Here is a 17,798-nt window from a genome sequence, read left to right as displayed (position 1 = left end):
CAGACAGACAGACAGACAGACAGACAGACAGACAGACAGACAGACAGACAGACAGACAGACAGACAGACAGACAGACAGACAGACAGACAGACAGACAGACAGACAGACAGACAGATAGATAGATAGATAGATAGATAGATAGATAGATAGATAGATAGACAGATAGATAGACAAAATAGAAAATATTGTAGTATTGTTTTTGTGTTGTAAGTTTAAAAAGCTCACTTGTGCATGTTAAAAGCAGAATTGTATGACTATACACTCTACAAACAAAGATAAGTTGTTTCATCTATGATTTTGAATTAAAAAAAGGACAGTCCCAACTGCCAGAACATTTTTAGAGTGTAGTTTCAATTTCTGAAAGTTGCATGTTTAATAGTCGTCTTTTTTATATTAGCTGTAAAAGATCAAACCATGTTGTTATCCATAAGCTTAAGAAAGCATGAAATAAATAGCTGTAAGATGTAAGCAGCAGCTGGCTCAAACACATCAACAGTCCACTCGATGGAGGTCAGATCCCCTGAGAGCACTAGACCCTGAGAAGTGACTGTTTAACAGTAGCATGACTTCTTCATCAGATGGCTTATTCACACTAATTAATGGAATAATAACCTGATGAGAGATTGTCATGAGCAAACTCTGAGTTATCTTCTTTCTGGAGACGCTTGGCTGATGTGAGCAATGTCCTCAGTGGAAATGTGTCTGCTTTTGCCACTTGTTGTCACTTTCTGCTAACACTGATTTAAAATGGCATTAGAAGTACAAAGTTTTCTTCCGTAGTGCTATATAATGTCACAGTTATATATTAATGGACAAATAGGGCTTTTCGTGTAAAATAGCTGTTATTTTCTTACGAGCCAAATATTATGAATATCGTTGTTACCATAGTCATTCACTGTAACAGTTTTATACAGATATTTTGAACGAGGATATTTAGATTACATGCTAAAAAACTCTTTTTAAGGATCACAATGGAGCCGCTAAAAATTAAATATTAAATCCACTAAATATTTGAGCCACTAAATATTATATCCAGAGAAGTTGACCATTTTCAAGTGGTTTTCACGTGGCTTTTTTAACTTTTTTCACAAGTTTATATTTCAGTAAGTACAGGTTTCAATAATTGTTTTAGTTTTTTACATGAATATAAATGTTAGAGGGAATGATGGAATATTATTTCGCTAATATTTGAATTTAATCATATTTAACTTGCCTTAAATTGCTTCCTGTGTACAGTATGTAAAACCACTTTCGTAATTTGAATTGAATGGATTTACTCTGTATTTACCAAACATAAGTTTTATTTAGTTTATATAAACAAAATAAATAAGTATGAAATGTCTACATTCTTTCTTTTTCTTTTGAAAGTTATTCAACTCTACTCTAAAAAGGTTTTAGGCCTTGTTCATGATAAGTGATTTCAAATAATACTCTGATCCTGAAAATTGAATTTGCCTTGAGTGATGTCTATGTAGGAGACTTAAGTGAAGGAGCATACATTTACTTTATTAACGGCACTCTTGGGAGTGTTGCATTGGGCCAGCGAGGGCCTGGGAAAGTCAGGCATGCCTTCGTGTCAGGTGAAGTGATAAAGTACGGGTGGAAGACAATGAATGCTGACCATGCAGGTAAACTCGCCTTTGGAACAGAAGACATTGGATTAGCGGCAGCTGCAAAACCCACGCATTTACTCAGCTGGCACGCCGGTATCGAGTTTCACCCGAACAATGCCATGTGTTTGGAAACAAACATGACTCCCAAACATCTCAAATGCATCTTCACTGAATCTTTGGGGAGCACTGAATATAAATCCCACACGTGTTGTTTTTATATAAATTTTAACAAGCAACAACAACAACAAAAAAGAAAGCTGCTTATTTATCCACCAATAGCATTATCAGGACATCAAATATGTAGGTGACCTTTTATTTTTCTTCAGTAGAACATTAAAGAAGTTTTTTTTTTAGCTAAAACCGTGGTTATTGGTAATTCATTAAACACTAGTCTTTAGCGAACGACACTCTGAAAAAAACAAAACAATACAGACAAAACAAATTAATATTACTTGTCAGGAAGCTTGATCTCCAGATTGTTGTGAATGTGCTTATATGGATTGTTTCACATTGTGATCTCACACTCTCAGAAATAAAGGTACAAAATCTGTCACTGGGGCGGTACCTGTTTCAAAAGGTTTTTAATATTAACATTTCTGAGAGTGCAATGTATTTTCAAAGGCCGCAGGCATTCATTTTGTTTTGCCTGTATATAATGTTTTGACACTCAAAGTGCCTGTAGCCACTAGCTATGTTTCCATTCAAAGCTGTTAATTAAACATATGCACAAAACTGGAACATCATTTAAAACATTTGTGTGTAAAGCATTATTTGTTTACCCCCATCCAAGCAAAATGCTTTGACAGATATCTGAAACAAAATGATGTCTGATGCAGTCAGAAAAAAACATTGTGGGCCTTTTGTCCCATCTCACCCCTGTTCTGACTGAAATGTTTTTTATTTTTACATTTATTCAGTAAATTTGTTTCTATTGTTGTACTGTATATGCACATTTTTTTATCAAAGAAAAAGTTTATCCTACTCCCTACTTGATGTGCACGTAAGTTATATAAATAGCACATTTTCAAAATGTACTGTATGCACATCTTGGCATTTCCATTAAGCATTTTTGCATGAAATAGCCAACAAATAGATGGAGGAAAACATGGCTATTGGCTTGCATTTTATGATTCAAATAAAAATTATTCCTTTATGTTGATTGAGGAAAACATTACCTACATCTTGGTTGGCCAGAGGGTGAGCAAATAAACAGAAAACATTCATTTTTGTGTGAATAATCTGTAAAGTTGTATCTGTTATTGTCGTCACTTTATATGTTGTTTTAAGTCTGTTTATTTGGGATTTGGTCTGTGGATTTGTGGATTGATTAACTCTTCTGCTTGTTGATGTTCTGTTTGCATTATTTATCATGACTGTATACATCAGGACATGTTTATTTGTGTGCAAATGAAGGATTAATTGCATGTGCACACATAATCCTTGCTGCCAGTCTTTTTTTTTTTTTTGTAAATATAGGAATTTTTTTTTATTTAAAGGCAGAAGTCACTGTGTAGTTTGATGAGGCACATCTGTATTTTTGCCTTCATCCATTAACAAGAGGTGTGCATTCCAAATAAAGCAAAAGCAAGCAGGTCCTGTTACCATCTGCCACCGATTCAGCCAAAATTACCTAGTGGACTATTTGCTTACTCCTAATAAGCAAAAAAAAAAAAAAAAAAAAAAAAAGGGTTTCTCTTCTTAATTACATCTAAGCCTAGTTTCAAACTTTGCCACTAGATGTGAATACAAACACTGCACAAATAAAAAAGCAAATGTGCTTCCTGCTTTATTTTCCTTTTTTTTAAAGGAAGAGGACATTAGAGTTAGCTATGCTATGACAGTCGTCATTGCCTAGGGAAACATCCTTGGGGAGAAAAGAAGCCTAATTGGTAGAGTGCCGTTTAACCCAAACTCTCCCACCAATATCAGTATCTGGAAATTGTGGGAATATAAATTCTCATGAGGGAATAGATGCGAGGCAAACACTTACCGCACCATTATTGGAGACTCTCTACCATCAGCCTGTGTGTTGTGTGCGGGGAGGGGCTTGTGCTGGAGGATTCTGGGACGGTGACACCTGCAGCGCCTTTGAAAAAAGCATGCTGTTTCTCTTCACCCTTGAGCCTGTGGATGTTGTATGGAGGTGGAGAAAGGAAGCAGGCCCCTTACCTGAGCGAGACCAGGGACTCTGGCTGAGCCGGGCCTCGGTGGGCAGATTGGTAATGAGCGGCTCTATGTGGTGAGGCTCCGGCACTGTAGCAGCCCCCTGGGGGAAATGTGGTGCAGGATAATGAGAGGGCTGAAACTCTTAATGTGGCGCTGATTCATGGAGACCATCCGTCCGGATTACCTTTCTCACTGTGGGCACAATGTGGACAAGGATTCCCAGGGTTAGGAACAACACCACCAGATTGGCCCAGCGAGCCCTCGGGGAGATGGGCCTTTCCCAGGGTACAAACACTGTGGTGCACAACGCGTTAATATCAACCGTAAATACCTGTTTGTTCCAAAATGTACTTGCAGAAAGGTGGAACGCAAACACAAATAACTGCAAAAGGCCACAGAGCCGTCTGTTGAACAACCAGGGCTAATTTTGGCACATGAGTGCTGTTTGTTTATTTTATTGTTCACTAATAAGCAATACTAAGAGAGTGAGACAGGCATGTGCAACATTTAGAACCAAAGATCTATCTATCAATAAGAAAAATACTGAAAGTTCATTACATTGTTTTGTACTAAAACTTGCATAACTGACCAAGGTGGTTTTTCATTTAAAGCTGTAAAAATGTCTGATTTTTTTTTTTAACTGCAGATTTAAAAACTGTCAGACCAAAGTGAAATGAAAACATAAATAAAGACACTTTAGACAATTTCTGTTAACACATTTACACATAAATGTTTTATTTTTTTAACAGTGTATTAATTTAAAAAAGTTTTCAGTTTGAACACATGGACATACAGCTGGAGACTTTTCTTAAAGCTGTCACTTTAAAAAACTACATAAATATTTGAACAGAAAGTTGTCTGTAGCTTGTTATTCACAGATGCTTTAACAGCTTTCAATGTTTAACTGCAGTTTAGCAAGGTGACTTTCTATTGATCTTGTTTAATAGTTTAAAGCAATGTATTGTCTAAGTTTGTCATGTAAATTGTAAATCATGTAATCATGTAATAAAAAAATTGTGTAATGAACTGCCAGAACAATTTTATTTTATAGAATTTCAGAGTTGGCACTAGGGCTGTGTGATTTGATCGAAATCGAATCACGATTTAAAAAGTTGCGATTAGCTAATCGCAAGAGGCTGCGATATAAAATATATATGTATTATTTATTTTCCCCCGCCCAAATGTGTGGCTGCCGTCTGTGTGTGACAGTCTTACTAGCAAATTGAGTGAGCGTGCTTTTCAGAATTCAGAATTGAGCAACAGAACTATGCGAAACGTTCCCAATAAAAAAACACACATGTGGGATAATGGCATTTGCCGCTTCAAAAGCATTAACTGACAAATTATTATCAATGAAAAACATGACGTCAATAATAAGGAAATATTTTTGTTTCAAAGTCAGACACCAAACAAAAGCAGGTCATTTTTAAGAATTGTTACACAGCATGAGAAAATGCAACAACCAGCACCTAAAAAAGCCCCACAGATGGCTATATGAGTGTATGAGGAGTGGCTTGCTAAAAAGTCAAATGAAAGTCTTGCCAGTGACACTCAATCTAGTAGCAAGCAACAGCAAAGTACAATTTCAGAGTTGTTTCAGCCATGTTAGTTTTCTAAGTGTTCTGTGTTTTTATAATGTTTTTTTTGTTTTTATAAGCCACACTATCTCCCTACTGTAAGTTCAACTTGTTTACAAAAAGCTAAGGTATTTGTGTTTACCATTTGCTCTAGAGAAAAATAAGTGTTTAATTTCTGAATATTTAAAAATAAATTTGAATAGAAGTTGGAATTTGTTATTTTTTTTAAGCTATGATACAGAATATTGAGTTGAAGCTTGACAACAAAATTAAATCGTAAATCGAATTGCAACGTTTTATTAATAATATAGAAAACAAAGTTATGAGTATGAAATACACAGTGATTTTTTTTTTATTAAGCCTACAATAGAATAGATTATGCTTAAATTAAATTATGGCACACTCATAAACATTACTTTACAAGTAAAAACAGACACAATGCACTTTAATACAAAGTCCCAGAGTTTTGATAGTGATGTCAACTGATGTGTGATCAGTGCACATTCATTGAGCATGCAAACATCTCCAGAGAAATTAATGATTAGCCACTTTTATTTGCATCTAATGTTGGATCACACCCGTTTTCTTATCTTAACTAATTAATCAGTGTTTTTTAAACAATGAAGAAAACACTATTAGTCATCAATGATATTATTATTATTAGGAATACAACAAAGATGTGTTGTTGGTTTCTCTTGGAGTAGATGTGCAATCAAATGAATATTTATTACTTTTATTCCTAGCCCTAAAGCAATATTATTTTGTTCAATAGTTTTTGGAAAACGTTTAATAAATAAAAGACAGTAGACAAGAATATACTGCAAGATTAATCATAAAGAATGCCCTAAATGTGGATCGTGCTAAAAATGCTGATAAAGTGAAAGATGTTAACACAAGAAAGTTAGATGAGCCCGATGCAAGCCCCAACTCATTGCACACAAACACATGTGCACACACACACACTTGTCTTGTAAGAGTGTAATCACTGGTCAGTCTCTCTGAAGCACTACATTGATGAGCTATGATTGTTCCTGATTGGCTAACACCCCAAAGACAAAGAGACAGTGAAATATTGAAAATGGCAGTTCACCAGTCGCAATCATTTCAAATGTCTACATAGTTTACAAGAGTCCTGAAATTTCACTCTGTTTGTTTCTTTTGTGCTCCAACATGATTCACAAAGCAGACATTTTTACGGATTAGACAAAAAAAACTTTTTAATATAATGTAAAATATAATGTTGGATACTTTTAAGCTGGATTGGTTGATATTTTAGATTATTTTAGATTTTAATATTTAGGATATTATAATAACTTAAAAGTTAATTTTGTCTTATCGCAATAAGTTTCATGATGACAGATGTTGGTAGGTTTATGTATGTCACAGCTATTTATATATCCAGCATTAATGGCAAGGAAAGCCCCTTATACTCGGGTTTAGCCATGCACTGTTTTTTTCTGGGAGCTTATACTTGATTTCACAGAGAAACTGTGGATTCGGAATTTCTGGATCAACAGATCATCTTTTTTTGTGTTATGCAATGCAATAGTGCCTCTTCTACAACCGGCTTCATCATGCCTAAATAAGCCAGTTTCTACAAATAAACACATGGCACTAGGCATGTTCGACTTGAACCAAAGCTTCAGCTGCGTATAGTCATGGGCGGAATTGAAAACAAGTAAGCAGGACACTGGGCACTCGTAGGATGCATTCCAGTCCAATTTTTTTGCCCTTTACTTGCTAACTTCCCTCAAACTCATTCATTCAGATTTACGTCATCGATTACATTACACAAGTGTCCACTACTGGCTGAACATCTGAATGGGTTTAAATGGAATGCCCTCCACCAGCGATCACCAATCTCGCTCCTGGAGGTCCGGTGCCCTGCAAGGTTTAGCTCCAAATTGCCTAAATACACCTGCCAGGGTGTTTCATGTATACCTAGTAAGACCTTGGTTAGCTTGTTCAGGTGTGTTTGATTAGGGTTGGAGCTAAAATGTGCAAGACACTGGACCTCCAGGAACAAGTGTGGTGATCCCTGCCCTACACTGAAAATAAATGCAGGGTTCCACACAATTCCTTCATGTTGTCCCCACCCAAATCAGTTAAATTAATCCTTTATACACAATTTAAGTGGATTAAACAATTAACAAAACGAGTTAAGAATTAAGAAAACCTTAAGAATTGTGTTGTTTTTACTCATTTTAAATAAGTAGTTTGACCAAACAGTAAAACTACATTTGAGTGTAAACCATTGAGCACTTGGGATGTCACAATCGACATGTAGGTGCTGGAGTGGACAAATGAATCAGACTCGCTCCTTCAGTCAAAATCGAGTGATCGAGTATATTTCTATAAGCTCCACCTTGTTACTTTGATGAAGTGGAACGCACTTCAAAATGTCATTGAGGATTCCCCTGAGGGAACAAGTGAAGAGAAGTTCACAAGTGCATTTAAGTGGACTGGAATGAAGACATAGTTTGCTGAAGTCATGGCAGATCTCATAGCGTAATCAATGATGATTACATTATTCATTCATTCAATCATTTTTCTTCAGCTTAGTCTCTATTTCATCGGTCGTTACAGCAGAATGAACTGCCAGCTATTCCAGCATATGTTTTATCAGCGGATGCCCTTCCAGTTGCAACCCAGTACTGGGAAACATCCATACACTTTCGCATTCACACATACACTAGAGAATTTTGTTTATTTAATTCACCTATACCGTATGTCTTTAAACTTTTGGGGGAAAACCAGAGCTCCCAGAGGAAACCCACGCGAACACGGGGAGAACATGCAAACTCCACACAGAAATGCCAACTGACTCAGCCAGGACAAAACCAGCAACCTTCTTGCTGTGAGGCGATTTAATAAAAAACAATCAGTACAGCATTTGTATGAAATAACCTCTGCACACAACTAATAAACAAATGAATTAACAAACCGCGATGCATGCAATAAAAATTTGAATTTTTTGGCAAACATGATTTAGTAATTGTTTCGATTTATAAGACGTTAGAATTAGTGGGTGATCGTGATGGAAAGTGATTATTGTTGTGCACTAAATCTGGCTAGTTATAACATTAGCTGTGATGTCATCAAAGTTCTTGTAGCTGCTCTGACAACAGTCAGCTGTCTTCTCTCAATGCTCTATCATAGTACGTTGATTCTACATTTCACAGTTACGTTTAGTCGTGCCTTCTCAAGACGGACAAAACTGTCATGCACCACTTTAAATCAGATTTTGATTAGTCTGCGCAGCACTAGATGAAGTCAAACGTACCTGCAGACTTTAAAGAATGGCCATGTGAAATTTCAAACACCATGTGACCTATAAATACAAAAAAAAGTTGTCATTGCATTTTAGTGAAACATTTCCAAATTAGCTGAAATACCACATCATACCACATTTGAATGGGAGACCACTTGGGAAAGCTAGGTTGCTGTTGGAAGTAATGTTAGTGAGGCCAGCAGGGGGCTCTCAACCAGTGGTCTGTGTGGGTCTTAACACCCCAATATATTGATGGAGGCTCTATACTACTCAGCAAGCACCGTCTTTTGCATAAAATGTTAATCTTGCGTCATCCAGGTGGATGCTGGACACTGGTGGTGGATGAGGAGATTTCCCCCCAAAAATGTGTAAAGTGATTTGAGTGTCCAGAAAAGCGCCATATAAATGTAAGGAGTTTTTATTATCAGCAATGTTTTTTTGAGATACAGGGAGTTTTTTTTTTGTTTTTTTTTGGAGAAATAATTTAGTCAAAATTTACCATTTTTATTTGTACAATTTGAAAAGCAGCAGCTAAACACTGATAATTCATCTTTGAATGGTGTAGATTGGTCTGCTGTAAAACATGGAAACACCTAGTGGTCTTGAAGCATGTCCAGGACATTTGGAAGACTGGGTCAGCAGATAGTGTCTGACAGCTCTTGTCCTCGGGACTTATTGTAAAAGCATGAGGCCACTGTAGCTTTGTTTATGCTTTCTTCCATGCAAGCTGTCTGTTCGGATTCCTTTCAGTGAGCAGAGATTAATACTGTTGGATCTCTAGTGTAAACAACACTGAGCAAGGCAACCTCAGCCATTGGGATATTTGTAAACAGGCAGTAAATGCATGACATGTCACATGTTGTTGGATGCAGGATATTATAGGAATTGTCAGGTAGGATTCGCTTCAGGTTTTAAGGGTGTTGCTGACCAAGGTAAGAACATATAGAGATGTTTTATTACATCTTCTAGCAATTGGAATCTCAGATTTAAATGTATAGTAAGACAAATATTTACTAACTGAAGAATCCTGTTTATGTACACATCTACAGGCATGGTCACTTGAGCTAGGGCGTCAGTCGAGGAACTTGTCAAAGCAGCGGTTTGAAAAGGTGTTTGATACGCTGAAGTACAGGTAAAGTCCCCCCCGCCGCACTGAGCAAACAGCAGCTATTTTTGAGCCATGTGACAGTGCTTAAGACTGGAAACACAGCGGCTCTCTTCATGTGACTTTCTAATTAGAGTCTTTATGTTGAGACTGATGTCAGGAAGGCAAAGTATTTGTGATGTGTGTGGTGGGAAAGAAATGTTGCATGTAAATATAAACTTAAACGTATAAATATATACTTACCAATATATGCATTAGCATTCGTCTTGGAGCATTTTTAGATTAAATCTCTTCTGTTCACCATTTATTTGATCCAAAACACATCAAAAATCATAATATTGTGAAATGATTTCACCATTTAGAATAACGGATTCCTATTTGAGCATGTTTGTACAATTCTGTTTCTTTTCATTATCTTTGCAATGGTTTTCAGTGTTATGTGGCCCTTGAGAAATCATTCTGACATGCTAATTCTGTGCTAACATTTAATAATATTAACCCTTATTTACTGTTGGGGTTGTTTTCATCCACTCTGGAGTGGTTTTGAGTCTTAATTTGGCCACAACTTTTTCTGTATTTTAGCTAGCAGAATGATTTTTGGGACAAATCTTACTTTGACATATTTTTGAGAAAATGCTTTGAAGTGAAAAACAAAACCTCAACAATACACTCTGAAAAAATTTACCTTTAGTTATGTTAACAATAAAAACATTCACTGAATTAAACTGCTATAAAAATGCATCAGATAAATATTTTTTCCACATTTTTTTGTTAATCAACCTCAGTCCTGATCAAAACTACTAAACTGCAGAGTCAAGCATTTTTAATTAGGTCATCACTCCGATTAAATTTTGGCATCCTACCGCACAACATGACATGTTTGCGGTTTTTTCTAACCGGGAACCCGTGAGACGTCATGTGTGATGTTGGTTGATACTTCCTTTATTTTTTTTAAGCTTTGTTCCTTCCGAGATTATCGGATTTCTGTTGCATGGTTGAGCTCTATTGATTAATTTAACTACAACTGTTTATTAAGTTAAAGGTTTGATACTGATTAGAACTTGTGGGGATACTTAAATATAAAATATTCTGAGAAGGTCTTTAAAAAGTCTTAAAAAGTTATTGAAATTATCTTTAGGATTCCTGCATATACCCTGTTTAACCGCAGGTGTCCGCTGGGTCTTAAAATGTCTTGAATTTCAAAAATAAAATTTTGGACCTTAAAAAGTCTTAAATTCAGTAAAATATTGTGTTGTAGGTCATAAATCATTTTAAACAGGTCTTAATTTTGCTTTGTCCAAGTAAAGCTACTCAATCTGGCTTAATTTTTTTATATTTAAGTTTTTATTGCACGGAGATACAATTCAAAATATTCTCTTAGACATTTTTACAGCAAATTGCCCATTAGATTCCCTAATCTTCAAGGAAGAAAAAAAGAGAAACAATTAGATAATTCCGGGCCATTATAGAAAATCTTTAGTGTTTAACCTGTATAAGTCTAAAATTTCACTCCGAATAGTCTTAAAATGGTCTTAAATTTGACTTGGTGAAACCTGCAGAAACCCTGTATAAGCAAGCAGAGCCCTTTAGATGAATTGATTTACTAAAATTAATAAGGAAGGACGATGAATTCATTTTAGCATGTTGTACTAAAATTCAGAAAACGGTCATTATTAGTGACATTTGCAATGATATAACAAACATTCCAGACTCTGTCCATGACATTTAGATGAATGACGTAAATAAGTCCTGCGCGCCTTTCTCTGAATAAAATAAAAATAAACACAAGAAAAAAAGCTTTGGTGAGAAAAACATCTGATTGTGTTCGATGTGGATAAGTCTGTGCAAGTTCTACATGTCCTTTACATTATGTTAAGATATTTTGAGACTATAAAATATCTCTATTTAAGACTATAGTATGAATCAAACCCTTTCTTTGTATGACGCATTGACATTTCAGTAGGAAAAATGGCATTATCTAGAACATTATAAGCATTCGTTGCATAGAATGTCAAGAAACTTTACATTTCAGTCTTGCAGTTAAAGATATTTATTCAGTGTGATTTGCCAATGTGCCTCTTATGTGACAGGAAAAATACAATCATCCCATTAAGACAAGTGTGGAAGTGTATGCAGGCCTATGAAGAGCTCTATTCATAGCCGAAGCAGAGTTCAGTTTGTCCCACTAACCAAATAGCACCTTTCATCTTCAGCCCTTTACAGAGCTACTGAAGTGGAAGGTAAACTTTGCTCTCGTCTCCCTCCTTTCGCTCCTCGTTCTCCTTTCTTCGCGAGCTCTTGGCCTCACACTGCGCAGCTCGTTTTTAATGCCAGCGAGAGGATAAAGTTAGTGAATACATCACATGGCTGACAGTGATGGTTTTCCACACACATGCTCATACACCTGCACCACCACCATTCGACAGCTGGAGACTAGTTCCAAAGACAATTAAAGCAAGAATGCATGGGCGCTGACAGCAGTGGTATTTAGTAACCAAAAATAATTTCTTCATTTCAATTAACCTTTGCTGTCGTTGCACGGCTCGGTATCCGTAGGCTGTTAACCTTTGGGAAATATCAAAACAAGACACTCATTCTGCATTAAATGGGCTGGGCGTTGGAGAAAAAAGTTCTTAAAACCCTGTTAAACACATAATAGAGATGACACCAGGTTTTTTCCGCTGAAATTTAGTTGGAGATGTGGAATATAGAACTTCAGCAAAGCAAAGTAAAGGCAGAGTTTATAAAAATTCCATTTATGCCTGGATTTTGAACTGCAGGAGCTGCAAGAAAAACTGATTTTTTTCTTTTATAGTGATGCAGAGAGACGTTTTAACACTTAACAGCAAACTGGAATCTAAAATAAGCATATGTTGAATAAAAAATAGACACTTACACTCAAGAATCGATTTGTGATGTAATAAAAGATACACACTTATAATGCACGCTATACACTATTTCAAACTAAAGTCAGGCTTAAACTAGGAGTTTGTAAAAATACCATTTTATGCCTGCATTTTGAAAGGTCTGCAAACACAGATTTCATGCAGTTATTTTGATGCAGTGAGATTTTGTAAGACCTACTGTATCATAGTCAAACACAAAAAGTACCACTCAACAGCAAACTATTATCTAATTATATACTGTATTGAATAAAAAAGAAGAATCGATTTGTGATTTACCAAAATATTCAGACACATAATGCGCACTACATCATTTCAAACTAAAGCCAAGCTTTTTACAAACAGGAGTTTGAAGAGACGCATGGGAGTTTTTGCAAATTACGTTATTTCAATTTGCTATTTCAATTTGAACAATTTGTACAACACTGAAAATTCATCTTTGAGTGGTGTAGATCTGTAAAGTAAAAAAAATAAGTTACAAAAGATTACTATTTTAAATAAAGGTTGTGATTTCAGACTTTTAATCAGATTTGTACTCAACTATTATTTAATTTCAATTAAAGAAGTAATTAATGTTTTTTTTTTATTTTTGATGACTATATACATTTAAACTTCCCAAATGAAGTAATTCATTAGAATCAATCAAATTTTGCAATACTAGAATTGAGAAAGAGAAACATACTGTGTTAAAAATTTTACCTGGAATATATCTGAACTAATTACAGTAATATACAAATAAGAATGGTGAGCCCTTAAGATGAGTTAATTTACTAGAATAAATAAGGAAAGACAAGGAAATCATTTTGGTGTGTTTGATAAAATACAGAAAACGCTTGTTATTAGTGACATTTGAAATTATATAAAAGAGAGACATAAAATCAAGAATCGATTTGTGATGTACCAAAAAAATCACACACGTAATGCACACTACAACATTTCAAACTAGGCTTACACTAGGAGTTTGTTTTTGGAATCATCTTTTTGTGATTGCATCCATTCATAAATTTAAAAAATCATGTTCCTGAATGTAAGTTAATTATTTAATATTATATATGGATTTTCTCTGAATAAAAAAAAACTGTATAAGAAAACATAAAGAGCACACAAAGATAGAAATCCAGGCTTAAAAATAGAATTCTGGGTTGTTTTGGAGGCATAAATTAAATAAAGACAAATGCATTAGTGTTTTTTTATACTTCTAAATGAAATTTCTGCTTTTTCTGCATTGCCTGTATGAATGAATGGAGCGGTTTCATTTATTACACACACTTGCATGTTTTCAGTCTGTGGTCTCACTATTTGAGGAAATAAACGCATTGACTTGATCTCTACAGCTGATCTGACTGACATTTTTTCGCAAGCATTTTAATATTTTATGTAGAGTCATATATTTTACCCATAGAAACTTGCAGAAACTTCTTCAGAATCAGACAGAATATATGTCTGGTTTAATGCTAAAAAAGAATTTAGCAGCTTATGTTATTAATATTTATCTTTGCTGTTAGGGCTGTACAATATAATGATTTTTATTATTTGGACAAAATTAAAAGTCTATAATTTCATATTGTGCTCTATTATTTATTTTGTGGTGTCACAAAATACACTGTTTACAGTAATACTTATTCATATTATTATAATATATTCATTCATTTTCGTTTCAGTTTAGTCCCTTTATTAATCTGGGGTCGCACAGCGAAATAAACCGTCAACTTATCCAACACATGTTTTACACAGCGGATGCCCTTCCAGCAGCAACCCATCACTGGGTAACACCGATAAACTTTAGCCTACCCAATTCACCTGTACCGCATGTCTTTGGACTGTGGGGGAAACGGAGCACACGGAGAAAATGCAAACTCCACACAGAAACGCCAACTGACCCAGCCGAGTCTCGAACCAGCGACCATCTTGCTATGAAGCGACAACACTACTACAACACTACTTAATTCCACCCATGAGAAAGTTGCAATCTTGAAAGGACAATGTTTATATTTTGCATTTTATTTAACAAATTTTTTTTTATCTTCGAGCTGTAAATATTTTGTCAGAGTTTTATATTTTACAAATTCATTTTAGATTTTTATATTTTTTAATCAAATATTTTCCATAAAGTTCTAAATAAATTGAAATATGACTAAATAGGAATGAGTAAATGTCTGAGTATATACTTTAAAATGTAAAAAAAAAAAACTGCATATGAACTATTCATTAATTGAATTTGCAGAAATGGTAATATATCATGATATACTTTTATTTGTTATGTTATTTTAATAAGATAACACGAATGATCTACAACTTCCAGGGAGGCAACAAGAGGGCATTTGGAGCATGAGTAAGAGTAAAGTGACAACTTACATGCAGGTCAAGTGATATTTTCTTATATTTTATTACATTACAATCAAAATCAAAAATAGTTAGGGTGTTGTGTAAAGGTTGGATAACATATGTACTTAGCTAACCTGCAGTTATACAATAAGGTGTCATTTTTAAAATGGCGATGTCTATGTATATAATACATTTTTAATTATGTGATCTAATTACAATAATTAAGAACAATTTGTGTATTTTGAATTTCTTATTTTAAGGCAGATGCAGTACATTAATACTCATATTCATACTATGTAAAACATAATGATTAAAAATAAGTAACTCAGGTTTAAATTGGAATGTTATCTACTCAGACCGTGATTGTTTAGATTTTTAGTCTATACAGTAGTGATTACAGCTGGGGCGGACACAATATTAAAATTCCACCAAAATTTTTTAAAGCACAAAATTATGACACCATACCTATTTATAATACACTGGCTGAATAAAAGCAACCATATAATCAATCGTTATAACATAAATGATGATATTTAAGAACTGTGATTATGGAAACCATATTTTCCGAGAAAACGTTCAATTTTGTATGTGTGTCTTATATTGTTATTATTATTATTATTATTAGTAGTAGTAGTGTTTTAATTTTGAATGTACTATGAAGGATGTTTATAATATTCTTTGTCATATTGTTTTTTGTGATTTTTGTTTGTATGATGTGCCATGATGCTACTGCCCTAGTTTAATTGCCCCTTGCAGTATTAATAGAGTTGTTAAACTTAAAACTTAAATATATTTGAACTGCATTTGGATTTGTTTTAGTTTACAGTTTATCTAATTTGTTCCCTTAAATCAAAAGAGTCACATAAACTTTAAATGTTATAATCGCATGTGGGACAAAATTTTTAAAACTTTTTTTTTGTGTTAAAAAAAATCACCATTTAATTTTTATTTATTTATGTATTGTTTCACATGTGGCGATGCAGTGGCGCAGTAGGTAGTGCTGTCGCCTCACAGCAAGAAGGTCGCTGGTTCGAGCCTCGGCTGTGTCAGTTGGTGTTTCTGTGTGAAGTTTGCATGTTCTCCCTGCGTTTGCCTGGGTTTCCTCCGGGTGCTCTGGTTTCCCCCACAGTCCAAAGACATGCGGTACAGGCGAATTGGGTAGGCTAAATTCTCTGTAGTGTATGAGTGTGAACGAGTGTGTGTGAATGTTTCCCAGAGATGGGTTGCGGCTGAAAGGGCATCTGCTGCGTAAAAAAAAAAAATGTGCTTGATAAGTTGGCGGTTCACTCCGCTGTGGTGACCCCGGCTTAATAAAGGGCCGAAAAGAAAATGAATGAATGACAGAATGTTTCACATGTGAAGTTGTATGGAGGGACGGGATTTAAGACCTGTAATGAATCCAGCCAACAGGGGGGCCATCAAAATGTTTTGGCCACACTTTCTGTGTACCATGAGTGTTGGTCTGCGAATGAATCAATAACCGCCTCACAATAACAAATACTCTGGACAGAACACAGAAACTGACTGAAGTCCTGGACTTTTGAAGTCCAAGATTTTTTTTTTCTATATCAGATTGTCAGAACTAATTTAGCCTATAAATCCTGTGGCATAAGCTCAGCTTAAGAGAATGCATGCAATTTCTCTCACCTTATATGAATATACCAGTAAACACATTTCTCTCACCACCAGCTTTTGATTACTCATATCTGTCCAGCAGGTGTATCGATGAATATATTCCTCTCCTTTTGAATTAAAATCTGGCACAAAACTGTTTACAGGAGGAATTACAGAGCTCATTGGATATTGCCAAGGCTAAAACCAGAGAAAGGGAGCGTGAGGGACGGAAAACAATCAGCGGACTTCATTATTTTCTTTTCCTATCAAATTTGAGCTATCCTTGGATCTCACTAATGGACAGTTATTGAATTTCTCGTACTACCATTGAAATGATGTTCATATCTGCAGAGAGAGAGAGAGAGCAAAAAATGTCCTCTTTTTATCCCTTAGAACATTGGTTTATCATAAGACCCCTTATTAAAGCTTGGACTCTAATTTTCTCCTTCGCACTTAGGGGGGCTTTTATGATTATGGTTACCAAGGTGATGTAAGGCACAGCCTCGGCTAAACAAAGCCAGTGTCACTAGAGTGAATAACCAAGAGCAAGGTGAGCACCACCACGGCAAATTGCATGCCATTACTGTTAATATTTACTCATTAAAACAGCCAGTGGCTGGAGAGATGCTTGCACAATTACTAATTTTTCAAATCAACCACTGCACATACCCTTCATTATGACCTCCAACTTCTTTGTCCTTTTGAGAAGATACGCTACATGAAACTGAGTGCAGACATGTTGTTTGTCGCAAGGACGAAATGAGTCTTGCGTGTGTATATATTTGGACTTGAGCTACGAGGAGGCTGATTTGATAGTTGTTTACTGTTATACACCATATTCTGATTGTTGTGGAAAGTGATAAATCCAAGAAGTTTGTTTGTTTACAGCGATAGAGGGTTAATGCGGAAAGCCTTTTTATTCAAAGAGCAGTCTTCGAGCAAAGGAAACGCTTTAGTCGTGGGTCGTTAGGATTTAAAACACACTGGCCCAAATCACTGGAGACTGAAAATGTGGAGAACATTTCAAGCCTAGGAAGACAGGCGTTTTGTCTCTGTGAGAAAATGATGTCTAATTTGGTCCGAGTGGTTGGATTGCTTGTCAGGTGCGTTATTTTAACTGTGGACAGTGAATGACAAAACAATAGGGTGCTGAGAGAGAATCGGAATACTACCTCCAAAACCCAGCTCTTTTATGTGGCAAATGATCAAATAGTGGTTTTAGA

At 35.3% G+C, this 17,798-nt stretch overlaps 2 long non-coding RNA genes across 6 annotated transcripts in view; one reads left to right on the top strand and one right to left on the bottom strand.

Moving 5' to 3' along the window:
- si:dkey-28g23.3 overlaps window positions 1-17,798 on the top strand; it is a 198,238-nt gene that overhangs the window by 23,984 nt on the left and 156,456 nt on the right. The window lies entirely within an intron of this gene.
- The window catches only part of LOC141378588 (uncharacterized), a 34,921-nt gene that overhangs the window by 4,226 nt on the left and 12,897 nt on the right, over window positions 1-17,798 (bottom strand). The window contains exons 2-3 of the long non-coding RNA XR_015513468.1: window positions 3,784-3,972; window positions 3,605-3,700 (exon numbers count right to left, since the gene is read on the bottom strand). This is a non-coding gene — a long non-coding RNA (uncharacterized LOC141378588). The remainder of the gene's footprint in view (window positions 1-3,604; window positions 3,701-3,783; window positions 3,973-17,798) is intronic.

The sequence above is a fragment of the Danio rerio genome, chromosome 17 (genome assembly GCF_052040795.2).
Source record: "Danio rerio strain M-AB ecotype USA chromosome 17, GRCz13ab, whole genome shotgun sequence".
NCBI lineage: Eukaryota > Metazoa > Chordata > Actinopteri > Cypriniformes > Danionidae > Danio > Danio rerio.
The sequence above is the reverse complement of the archived record's forward strand: the minus strand, read 5'-3'. Positions and strand labels throughout refer to the sequence as shown.